The following is a 12,746-nucleotide window of genomic DNA, read 5'->3' on the forward strand; positions in this document are numbered from 1 at the left end:
CTATCGATTTCCTCGGATAGACGCGGACGCACGCACACACACACACACGCACAAGGTTTTCCTATAAATGTTTGTGTGTGCCCTAGAGATGACTCAGATATGCAGGGTGACGACATGTGTTTTTGGTTTCGTTCAGCGTTTGTTTACTCATGGGCTGGTTCCATTCATGGTCTTTATTTGCCACAATGAATTGTTCCGTTGGCAATAGGCCCTGTCTCCTCTCTTATTTTTTTTTGTTGCTATATATTTCTTTGTTTGACACCAAAGCATCCTTGAACTGCTCGTGTCGATCGAGTAAATCTACTTCCTTGTGATGCGAATACACGGGTAGCAGGCCTACGCGCTTCTTTCCGAGTTTCCTCATGCATTAGGACTCCATTATCTCTCTCTTTAGTGTTATTCACTTGTGGCGTCGGGGTCCGGGCACGTCGCTAACTGCATCAAATTGCAGATATTCCGCTAATACTACGTTGGGAAAACTTCGGAGGGCTGCCGTTGCAGTTCGCCGCTCAACCACGGGCAGGTTCGTCTTCGCGCAATCTTTTTCGTGGACCACCTGCGCTGGCAAAGCTGCGCAGTTTGAACCTGAATGATTTGCAAGGAACAGACAGCTTTTATTACAGCAGTGAAATTCGTCAGCCATCGTCACAAGCAGTCATCGCAATACATTTCATCAGTTTCACCCTGGTAGTGAAAGCAAAGGAGAGACCGCAAACCGCTAACTGCATCCATTGGAAGGGTGAGTCAAAGTTTTTCAGTTTTCTGGGCATGTCTTTTATACCATAGCCGAATACAACTCAAGAACAAAGCACCTTTTCCCCGTCAGAGGACCCATCTCCAGCCAATGATGTAGGCCGATTGTAATGAGCCTGGAAGCGTGACAATGCAAGGAGTGGCAGATAAAAGGGGCATATTCTCCTCCCTGCAACGTCACGCCGCTCCCTTCATTGTGTGTCCTTTGACCGGGAAAAGCCGCTTCGTTCTCGAGTTTTATCGGACTGTACCGCTGCTGCTCAAATCACTTTATCAAATGCGGTGGTGTGCTACATTCGTGGCAAAACGACGAAGTAATGAAGCTGAGAGGTTGCTCGCAGCGAAATTCATTATGCATGTCAAGTCAGTAAATGTTCTCGCACAGAGGGCTTGCGTATTCCTTGTTAAGAAAGTACCAGGGATAGTACTGAGCATAATTATGCAAGATGCAATGCTGTGCATGGCGCAGCGGTTCTTCAGTTAGAGTGAACAGCACGATGAATAAGGCAGATCCAGTGGTGCTGAAATGAGAGTTATCTATGCAATGATAATACCGCTATCGTATTCTGATTTCAAAATTTTTCAAAATCTTCTTCAGTCTTGCACTTTCTTAAAGGAGGCGTGAGTAGTAATGCAAAACTATCGGGAAATTGATTGTCGCTAGTAGCGATAGTTTTCTTGAAACTATGAGTAGTGTAATATACTATCGATAGTGCTACTATCGATAGTATTATCGACAGTAATACTATCAACTCTACTATCGATAATAATAAAATTGATAGTAGAATCGATAGTATTACTATCGATAGTATTTCATTTCATTTCGCTTTATTTTTCGAGAATGTAAGTTACATCCTAGAGAGATGCAAGGGCTAAAAGCTGCTAAAAAGCAGCTTGACGGGGCCCAAGCACCTCAAATGGCAGTACACGACAGAACGCAAAAAAAAAGGTTTACAAAGATATATAGGTTAGAACAGGCAAACACAACGAAGCAAGTGACATATTGATTCAATACAATGAAAAACAATGGCAGTTTACAGACGCATGAAAACAAAGAAAGGACCCCCCCCCAAAAAAAAAAAAACTCATTGTGCATACATGGCACCTGCAGACAAACACACGCACATAAAATGCAACCTGGCTATATAATAACAAAATACATTTTTAACTCACCTTATTTAACACCAGCCAAAACTTTGTACTTATTAAGAGTGGTCGGTAAATTGTGTTCAATCGTTTGAAGCTTATAATTATTTCGAAAATATGGAATATACCAGGGATCGGTGTTTCGGGTGTGGGTTCGATTCGAAGCGGTCCTTACATGGGCAGTATGTATGAGGAAAGCTCTATAAGCACGAGAAGAATGGTAAAAAAACCTCAAAATCCGAAAAACATACATATGTTCAAAACGAATTATTTTATGATTAATAAAGGCACTTCTTGATGGAGAGAGATAAGGAAGGTTTGCAATGTAGTGGATCATTTTCTTCTGCAGAACCTGTATTTTTATCACATTTGTTTTTGTGGTAGTTGCCCAAACAGAGTTACAGTAATTCAAAACGGAACCGAAAAGAGCATGATAAATTTGAATTTTCACGTGAGTGGGAAGAAGCCATCGACATCGTGATAGAACACCTGCTACTGAAGAGAGCTTTTTACAAATATTTTCCACATGCTGATCCCAGCTGAGATGCGACGAGAAAGTAACTCCAAGGATTTTGTGGTTGTCAACAATTTTAATTTCTTGACCTGCGTATTTAGGAGCGCGTTGTAGTTCGAATGGCTTGTTCCTTGCACGGAAAATTATTATTTTAGTCTTTGTAGGGTTTATTTGGAGGCAATTAGAAGAGGACCAGTTTTCTAGTTTCGTATTAACTTGTTTATGTCGTGACCAGATATAAGTATACTGCTATCATCGGCGTATATGATAAATTTCGCTTTATCATGAATGTGCACAATGTCATTTAAATAGATGTTAAAAAGCAACGGGCCCAGAATGCTGCCTTGAGGCACACCATTTTGTACCGCCAGAAAAGAAGACTGATGCTTGTCGATATAGACGGACTGTTTTCGATTTTGTAGGTATGATTTGATCAGGTCTAAAGGTGTTCCACGGACTCCGTTTTGAGAAAGTTTATGTGTTAAAATTTCATGGTTTATGGAATCGAAAGCCTTACTAAAATCAATGAAGAGTCCGACAGTGAGAATACCGGCTTCAATGTTTTGCAGGACACATTCCTTCAGTGATAACAGTGCTAATTCTGTTGACTTGCCTTTTCGGAAGCCAAACTGAGCCTCAGACAGGATTTGTTTTACAGTGAAAAAGTTCACTAGACGGGAAAAGATTACTTTTTCCAAGCCCTTTGAAAAGACTGGAATCACAGATATTGGTCTATAATTGGACACTATATCTTTATCTCCACCTTTAAACAGAACTGTCACTCTTGCTTTCTTCATTTCTTCCGGGTAAACTCCCGTTTCAATTACCAAATTGAAGATGTATGCAAGCACGGGTGCAATAAAGCATAGTACATATTTGACTGGTTTTATCTGAATATTGTCAACATATAAGGCTTTGCTATTATTTAAATTCATAAAGGTTGTACATACTTCGGTCTCATTGGTGGGCTCAAGGAAAAGGCTTTCGAAAGGGCTACAAGATGAAGGAACTTCAGGTAGATGCGTCATAGGAAAATGGGTAGTTAAAAAATTGCTGTTAAAATGGTCAGCAAGAGCCTGACCGGATAATTCAGAGCCCTTATAGATTATTCGTTGAGGTGGCGCATTTTTCGTATTGCGATGTAACAAGTTATTGACAACTTTCCAGACAGCGTCTGAATTTTTCATTCTAACATCAGAGAACAGTTTTTGATGATACACAATCTTAGCACGCCTAAGCTCAGCATTTTTATTTTTATTTCTAGTTTGTTTTTTTTTAATAAGCTTAGAGATTCTAGAGAGCGGTTATTTAAAAAGGCATGGTACAACTTGTTTTTGCGCTTTATCATTCTTTTGAGCTCTGGCGTGATCCAGGGCTTTCTTATTCGTTTAGACTGCTTAATGTTCTTGAAGGGAAAGTGCTTAGAGTATATGTCTACAAAAACCTTGATAAACTCTGAATATGCATTATTTGAATCTTTTATATCGAATATAAATGACCAGTCGTATAAACCAATGTCGCATTTGAAAGATTCAAGAGCCTCGTCTGATATGTACTGCACTGTGTAGGTTTGAGTTTCGTCATTTTTGTATTTTGTTTCTCCTTGATAAGAAATAAAGATGGGGCAGTGATCGCTAAGATCATTTGCAATTGTTCCAGCATCTGAAATATTGGATTCAATATTTGTAATCAAGAGATCGAGACATGATAACGTAGACACTGTGATCCGAGTAGGGGACGTTATTAAGTTAACAAAACCAGTTGACTGAAGTATGGCGGCAAAATTGCGTGCTGTGGCCGTATTATCTAACATGTCTATGTTAAAATCTCCCCCGCATAACAGCTGTAGTTTGTTTATGCGAACATAATCCAAAAGTTTTCGAAGAAGTTTAAAAATTGGGTAATATTCCCGTCGGGAGGTCGGTACACTACAGAGATGATTTCTGAATTAGCTTGTATTGTCAGTATTTCATAACTTTCATTTACCGTGGAAAATTCAGGAATCATATGACATTCCAGGCGTTTGTCAATGTAAATAGCAACACCGCCTCCTCGCCTATTAGTCCGATTTATAAAGAAATTGTTGTACCCAGGAAGATCTAGCCTTTCACTGTGACTGTTATACCATGTTTCAGTAAACATGAGAATGGTAAAGTCGAAATGGAATTGCTTAATAAAAGCATGAATTTCGTCATTTTTATTTTCTGCAGAACGAGTATTTAAGTGCAAGAGTGAAATAAGTGACTGTGGTTTAAGCCTGAGACGGTGGGGAAGAATGAGATCATGGTACCTCATTCTGAAGGACTAGTTAAATTTGACTCCTGAAATTCGGCAGATGCACCTCCGCTTATCTTCAAAAGGTCCCGTTCTTCGGAAATGTATACCATTGTTAGTCCAAACCGACTTCCATTTGTATTCGTGCTTCCTTTTCACAGCCATTCCGAGAAGTTTCTTTTGAGCTCCACAAAGATGCTCATTTACATAGATAGGGGTCATGTCATTCAGTCCTACGTCACTGTTGTTTAGTCTTACTTTCTTGGCCTTCTTCAGAGTTGAGTTTCTTTTTGCCCGTGATTTAAATTGTACAACAATACTCTTTTTGTCGGAATTCCGCGCAGGCACCCGGTGGCAGACCTCAATGTCGGATTCGCTGATGGGCTCATTGATTGCAGTTCCAATGTGAGACAAAATGTCAACAATGCTTTCATTTTCGGTTTCAACGACCCCCTGGATTTCAAGATTTGAATTCCGCGAGTATTGTTCTAAATGAATCAGTCTTTTTTCCATGTCCGACGTCTTGGTTTCTAGCATCTGACATTTAGAACTAAGTATCTCGTTTTTCAGTCGCTCAGCTTCGAGTAGCTTCTGAAATTCCTCGATTTTCTAGTGCGAAAAATCAAGGCTGTCAGTCATACTCCGCTGTTCTGTGCGCAGCTCTCGGATTTCGTTTCTCAAGTCTCTCTCCATTGCCTCTTTAAATCCCTTCATTTCCTGTCTATGTTCTTCTTTATACTTAGCAAACTCAGCCTTTAGCTCCTCTTTCAACTTCGTAAGCTCTTTCGACATCCCTGAAACACAGTGCGGGAACCGTTCCAAACAAGCAAGAAAAACTCAAGAAAAAGTAAGAAAACTTGGCAGCAGCGACGACCAAAAAAAATGCAAAAACTGATAATTCAGAAATGTACTGACACCAACCTGTAGCAAAGAAATGCAGCACGCTGTTAGGCGATGTTGCTTGTACGTCGTCGCTACTGCCAAGTGAGAGGAGCAGCAACGGTGGCTTCTTTATGTAGTCCAGTGGCCTGCTGATAAGTCGTCAATCGCAGCGCGCTGATGGCAACGCCTCCTGGGCAGCTGATCGGGCGAGTCTTCCTCCAGGCACGTGCAGATGATTCTTCCGTTTCAGGCGTTAATGCAGGCTGCGCATGCGTCGATGCCAACACCACACCAACACCAACACCAACCTGTAGCAAAGAAATGCAGCACGCTGTTAGGCGATGTTGCTTGTACGTCGTCGCTACTGCCAAGTAGTGATAGCTACTATTACTAGTGATAGCTATCCAGCTATCGATAGCTAGACTATGGATAGTGAAACTGCCGATAGTAAGACTAATGACAGTAACAATATTGATATTAGGCATTTGCTGACCAGCGATATAACCAAAACATTTGCAGTATCTGATTGGTTTCACGGTGTCATGCGGCTTAACGTCCCAACGAGACTGATGCCGTACGGATGCATCCCAACAGATGCCGTAGTGGAGGTCTCCTGGTAAATATCAACCAACTGTGGTTCTTTAACGTAGCACTGGGACAGTTCGAATAAATACCTCGAACTGCATCCGATGAAAGAAAAAGCACTGTAACAGTTCGGCAAAATACCTGGAATTGCATCCGACGAAAGAACAAACTGCAGAAGTTGTGCTGGCTTACACGACACTATCGTGCACTGCAGACGTCGTCTTGCTGACGTAACCGCTGAAGAAATGCTTTTCGCGCACATGCTTCGCGACTAGAACATTCGCACGCTACTTTTTACCCAGCAACTTTCCGTAGGGGACGTCTGCAGAGCTCGGTGACGCATAGGCCGCGAAAACGAGCGAGTCTTGTCAGTTACTTATACCATCAGCTCCATATGACACATTCGGAAAACCTAGTTTAGGATGCAGTGGTTACGCGTGGTTGACTTTATGGAATCGATAGTACTATATACCGGGCGTCCCAGCTAAATGTAACCAAACTTTTAAAAAAGGCGAAGTATCCTAGTCCAGTGATACCAACTGATGGTTGTTCATAGTCGCGTGGCCTAGTCTTGAGTATTTCTTTCGCTCTTTAAAGTTAATTAATTATTGAAGTATAATTGGCTAACGTTCTAATTATTGACTTCGTGAAGGAAGTGTCAATGAAATAGTTTTAGATCGCCCAAAAAACGCTAATAGTGCTGCTTCCGTCAAGTTACGATTTACGTAGCTCCATTTATTGGCCTTAAAAGAAAGTTATCACGTGACCAGCTGCTCGCTCACTTCTCTGCCCCAATGGGCACCTAAAGTCTCATCGAGGAGAGGACGTCAGAAAAAACGGATTTTATTCTTTAAGGCCCGTCTTGGGACCCTGAAGTGGCACAGTTGTCATGTGGAAGCTTTTTCTTTTTGTGCGGGTTATGGTTAAAGGCCGGTAAAAAAAACTACTTTGAGTAAATATTACTTTGCTGCAAATGTCTCAGTAAGCTGTTTCTCAAAGCGATCTCCAACTTTTGCATTGTCACTTTGTTCCTCAAGTCTATAATTAAAAACGTAGTTAATTAAGCTTAACTAATTAGTCAACGTTTAAGAACGAAAAAAATACTGCAGACTAGGTCACGCGACTCTAAAGAACCCTCATTTGGTTTCAGACGGCTATGACATCCCGTGTTTTTTAAAAGCTTGGTTACATTTAGCTGGGACACCTGGTATAACAAGTAGTACAGATAGGGCTATCAATAGTACCATCAATAGAAATATGGAAAGCACTATCGATAGTACTATCGATACTACTATAGAAAGTACTAACTCTCCATAGTACTATCGATAGCGCACTCTCCATAGTACTGTCGATAGTCTTTTTTACCATCGATAGATCGATAGTGACTCAACTATTGATAGTATCGATAGTACTATCGATAGTTTTACATTACTAGGCGTGAGGCCTACACTGTCCCTCAGTGCGAGTCAGTAACAATCAACTAATTCGGGGCTTAGCTTCATCCTGGGTGATTCGACGCCAAACGTCCCAGACGTTGCGTTTGACCATTTCCAATTTGTTCAAGAAAATACGCGGATACTTATCCCAATGTGCGTGATCAAAACCTCGCATATTTTTGCCAACAAAAGTTTATTCGCGTGGCGAGCGCAATTTGAACATTTAGAAAAGGCCAAAAACTAGGCACTGCACAATAATTAAGAAAAATTGAATATTTAAAAAAACACTCCACAACTTTATCCATGACATCTACACAGCTTCTGGCTTTCGATATAGTTCTGAGAATGCAGCTTTATATAACACAATTATTTGAAAAAAAAATGTCATGTGAAAATGTTTCATTTTTGCCATTTTTTTAACGTGAACTTTCTCTCGGAAATTCAGGAAGAGCATTTTTGCTTCTCTAGATGTCTAATATCGATAACAAATGTTACAGTTGACGAAACTGCGAACACAGAATTGAAAAAATACTAAATTTGCAAAAAAGTTCGTTTTGAGCTAAAAACGTTCGTAAATTTCACCCTGAGATGTTCCTAGTAAAATACAAACAATAGCAGGTTGCGTGAAACTGCTTATTGCCTTGCATTTGTGAAATTTTAATCAAGGAAATTTTTGTTTAAAGCGAGAAAAGAATTTTTGAAGTTGAGCTCTTGGTCCACAAGCTGCGTCGTGTTTTCACGCCTCTTTAACACAGAGCACGACACTTGGCATAGCGCGATACTTATGGCCAGATAACCACTTCAGTTAGCCATCGCTTGCTGTCGTTCATTTTTACGGCTAAAGCTAAACAAGATTTCGCGTAACATTCGGCGGGGAGTGGTATGCAGTAAACAAGATTGTTTTCGCTTTTGTAGTTCGAAGTTCGAAGAGACTCGCTTTGGTGCCGCGAAGCCAAGAGAAGAAAAACGACGGTATTCAGCGTGCTGTCTCGCATGGACCACGAGGAGGGAACGGCCAGCCAGAATTGCAGGAGTATCACAAGTGTTTTATTTTTATCCGAATAAGATCCCGGAGCGCACATGACGGTGCGAAGTACGCACCGCTGCGGCGAGTAACGCGAGACTCGCTGGCGGTGAGCGCGGCCCGCTAGTGCGTAGGCGCGTCGCTCGCATGAAGGCGCTTCACCAGCCTGGAGGCTCGACTGCACTTGCAGTCGGGTCTCTGCTAAGCAAGGAAGTTTTTTTCTGCCCATGGTGCACTAAGGTGATAGCTTGCGTTGCTTAAATCTAGGTCTACGTATTATGTCAGCATTTACTCCTGCTTTACGTTTTTTTCGTTTTACCTTTTCAGTGAGACAAATAAAAATAAGAACGCTGCTCGCTGTAGAATGAAGGCTCGTTCGTGGTATATGAGACACAGACGGACACAAGTTAACCAGCGCAAGTAACCATTTAAAGGCGAATGCAGTTACATTATATAGCTGAGCTGTAGAGTCATATATGTATTGCGTAAAACTTCCATGTGTCAGACATCTATCGGTAAAGGTGTTTTCATACGTGCGCATGAATTTCTGTTACGGTTATAGAAACCGAACGCCCTCCGTGCTCGCTTGATCCAAGTGGGTGCCACATGCTAACACAGATCAAGAAACGTTCCCTCATCATTTATGAAAAACTCTCACACACACAGGCGACTTCTTTCTCTGCGCTCAGCGCGACAACAAGGGGCCATCAATACCTCGCGTGTTCATCACTATCAAGCTTTCCTTAAGAAGTATTCATCGCTGATTGCACCTAAGTGGTGTTCTAGCCCTTTCTTTAAAAACAGAAACAACTACCGTGGAACCAAGCTCATAACATTAGCTCTGGATGACGCACACCCCAATTTTATTCTTATTGCTGGTAGCCGACTTTGCTAGGCATGCTGGCGGCATTGCTTCAGCTTGAAGAAGAGTGGTAGCTGTGGCGCACCTCGTCATGCTCGCGATGCCCAGTGTGAGCCAGATGATGTCGTGGAGGAATTTGAAGCTTGCAACGACGTCCTTGCACCCATTGGAGAGAGCCCGCTTCAAAGAATACGTGGGCGAAAGAACCGGGAAACCTATGCGCAAATGAAGGTTAGAAAGCTTAAAGCGAATACGAAAAATAGTATTTTTAAATCATTAGGACTGCCCCACAAATCAAGCCTCCAGCGAGACCGGAGCGAAAGTTTTGTTCTGGGCGATTACGTGAAACTTCTGCAAGATGTCAATGACAAGTTTCACCTAGAAGGAAGTCGAGAAACACGAGTACAACTTCTTACAATGGCTCCCTCGTCTTGGTCTCGACAAAAGATGATGGACTTTTTCAGGGCCTCCGAACGGTAAGCACGTCAAGCTGTGAACATGAGAACAAAAAACGGCGCATTACGCACCCCAACAAAGCGTAGAGGCCGCCCGGTGAGTGAAGAGATCAAGGAGTCCATCAACAATTTTTATGAAGATGACACTGTTTCGTACTGCCTTCCAGGTGTCAGCAATCAAAGTGGCCGGACTCATTAGAAACAAATTGGTTTAATTGCATACACGAATAAAGCAAACTGGATCATTAAAATTTAAGGAGGTTCGGAGGATCTACAGAACGTCGGAGCACCGTGCTGACGCGTCTCGTTCCGTTTGCGTCTCGTTCGTCTCTCCTCGGACTCGCTCGAAGTTTGGTCGCTTGGTGTTCTCCCCAGCGCGCCTCTCAGGAGATCACGTTCTTCTCGGAATTTCTACCTCGTTGCCCACCTGATGCCGAGGCTTGGGGAGTTTAGGAGTCGGGAGTCCGAATGCGGGTGCGGGTACGTCTCTTGAAGCGTAGTTTATGTGCCGGAGCGTCGAGTGCCCTGGTCCGCGGAGTCTGTGTTTTGACAGGCTTCAGAATGAATGGGCAGCCGATTCCCAGCCCCCATGCGTTGTTTTGCTCGGCGCTCACCGGAGAGGGAGTGGATATGGGGCGCATCGTGGTCGCTTAGCAGGAGCGTTAAATGTCCTGTGCTGACATGTTTGGACCGCATGGCTTGTAAGAAATGCTAATGCTGACACAGGAAAGAAGGACGTGCTAAAGGGTCGTCAGAAGGGCCTCTTGCTGCTAAATCTGAAGGAAATGCATGAGGAGTCGAAAAAAAGTTCTGACTTAAGGTGCGGCTTCTCGACATTTGCTAGTCTTCGACCTTGACATTCTCTCCTAGCTGGAGGGAGCGCCATTCACAAATTTCGTGTGTGCATGCAGCACAAAAACTTCAAGCTAATGCTCCAGGCCGCGGGTTTAAAGGATACTGCCAAAGAACTTCTAGCCACTGCTGTATGTGCACTGGGCGATGATGAGTGCATGCTTTTTACGTGTGCCAAGTATCGGGGAATCAACTGAGTAGATACTTTGCTCCGCAGCCCTTCAGTTCTCGACTCGGAACAAACAGACTACAACCAAGGGAAACAGTGGATTTGCGGAGTGCGTTTCCAACTTGAGACAATTCTACTAACACCAGACGAGTTCTGTGATAAATTTTTAGATATGTCTAAAGAGCTGAAGGCCCGCCACTTTGTTTGCAAGCAGCAGGTGCGCTATTTGCGGGAGCTTGAACGGAAGATCGGCACACATGAGGCAATAGTCCTCATGGACTTCGCCAAAAATTCTAGCGACTTTTTGCAAGACGTTCCACAGTCCTATCAATGGGTGGATACTCGGCCTCAGTACGTTCTGTTGTAATTTATCTTCGTGGGCACGAGTACACCGCAGAAGTTTCTGTAAAATCTTTCAGCTTTATTTCTGATCGTCTAGACCACGACACGGTGGCCGTTTCTGTATTTCAGAATAAAATAATTAGGATACCGAAGCAACACTTTCCACAAATTTCGAATATTCATTACATCTCTGACGAAGCATCATCCCAATATATGAACAAGCAGAATTTCGCAAGCCTTTGTCAACACGAAAACGACTTCGGAATTTGCGCTGAGCGTTTTTTTTTTACGATTTCCCATGGAAAGAGTGCTTGCGATGAAGTTGGTACCGTGAAGCGTTTGGCAGCAAGGGCGAGCCTTCAAAGCGCCCACAACAACCACATCATGACACTATGAGTTATTTTCCTCTCCCAAAAATAACATCAAATGTGCTGTGATCCTTTGGGTGGCAAAAGAAATGGTTGAAGAAAAATCAATGCAGCTCGCTACAAGATTCCATTCAGCGGTGCCTGTCAAAGGAACATCGAGTTTTCATTATTTCAAGCCGACATCACCTTTCAGGCTACGAGCTGGCCTTACGTCCTACTTATGCACTGTAGATTTTGTAGTTATAAAGCCGATTTCTGCGCTGAAATATTAAGGCAGAAATTGCACCATTTAAAGCAAATAAAACCAAAACAATCGAGCATTAGCCTCTGGCGGCCGCAAGGGTCAGGTATCACTTGGTGCTGCTGCATCGCGGAATGCTTCAACAGTGGACCGTTCTGGTCATATCCAGATCGGCGTCTCAGAAGCTCTTTGCTGGTGCTTACGCTTGTCATGGCGCTGACAAAAATGACTTAGTGTGACAGGATCATACCGAACAACTAGCTCACTGCAGCATGTTCTGCCCCGGAAGCGTTAATAAAACCTTTTCCCTCGCATACCGTTAAAACTACTCAACGTTCCCATGCTTGCCTGCAGAGAAAATCTCACTTAAGAACAAGAACTCTGCGTTAACGTAAAAGTTGGGGTAGTTGGCACGCATTCATGGTTCATGAGCGCAAAAAGACGAAGGCGAAGGGAAGAAGACGAAAGCACGACACAATCGCTCACTCGTAACTGAAGGTTTTTTGGGAAAAAAAAAACAGCGATATGTTCACAAAAAGGCGAAAATACAAAGAAGCAAGAGACTAAAGTTCAATGACGCCGCACCAGAAATCCGTTCCTGATTAAGGTTCCTAGTGCGGCGTCATTGAACCTTAGTTTCTTGCGCCTTTGTATTTTTGTCTTTTTGTGTACATATTGCTGTTTTTTCCCAATAAACGGTCAGTTGCGAATGAGCGCTTGATGTTGTTGTCCTCAAAATAATGGCGCGTACCCACTGCAGGGGATTGGCCAAGACACAGGCGGCGACTGACAGGTGCTCGAAAAGTTAAACAATGAAATAAATCACGGAAGATATATAATGGT

The 12,746-nt window shown here is 42.8% G+C and overlaps 1 protein-coding gene across 2 annotated transcripts in view; it reads left to right on the forward strand.

Annotated features, from left to right (window-relative positions):
• The first annotated feature begins 416 nt into the window (after positions 1-416).
• Positions 417-12,746, forward strand: part of LOC149362293 (monocarboxylate transporter 12-like) — a 71,862-nt gene continuing 59,532 nt past the window's right edge. For both annotated transcript variants that reach the window (XM_089572981.1, XM_089572980.1), the window contains exon 1: positions 417-739. The gene's annotated coding sequence lies outside the window, so the exon portion shown is untranslated. The remainder of the gene's footprint in view (positions 740-12,746) is intronic.

This window comes from Amblyomma mixtum, chromosome 2, assembly GCF_055824585.1.
Source record: "Amblyomma mixtum isolate Tamu chromosome 2, ASM5582458v1, whole genome shotgun sequence".
Lineage (NCBI taxonomy): Eukaryota > Metazoa > Arthropoda > Arachnida > Ixodida > Ixodidae > Amblyomma > Amblyomma mixtum.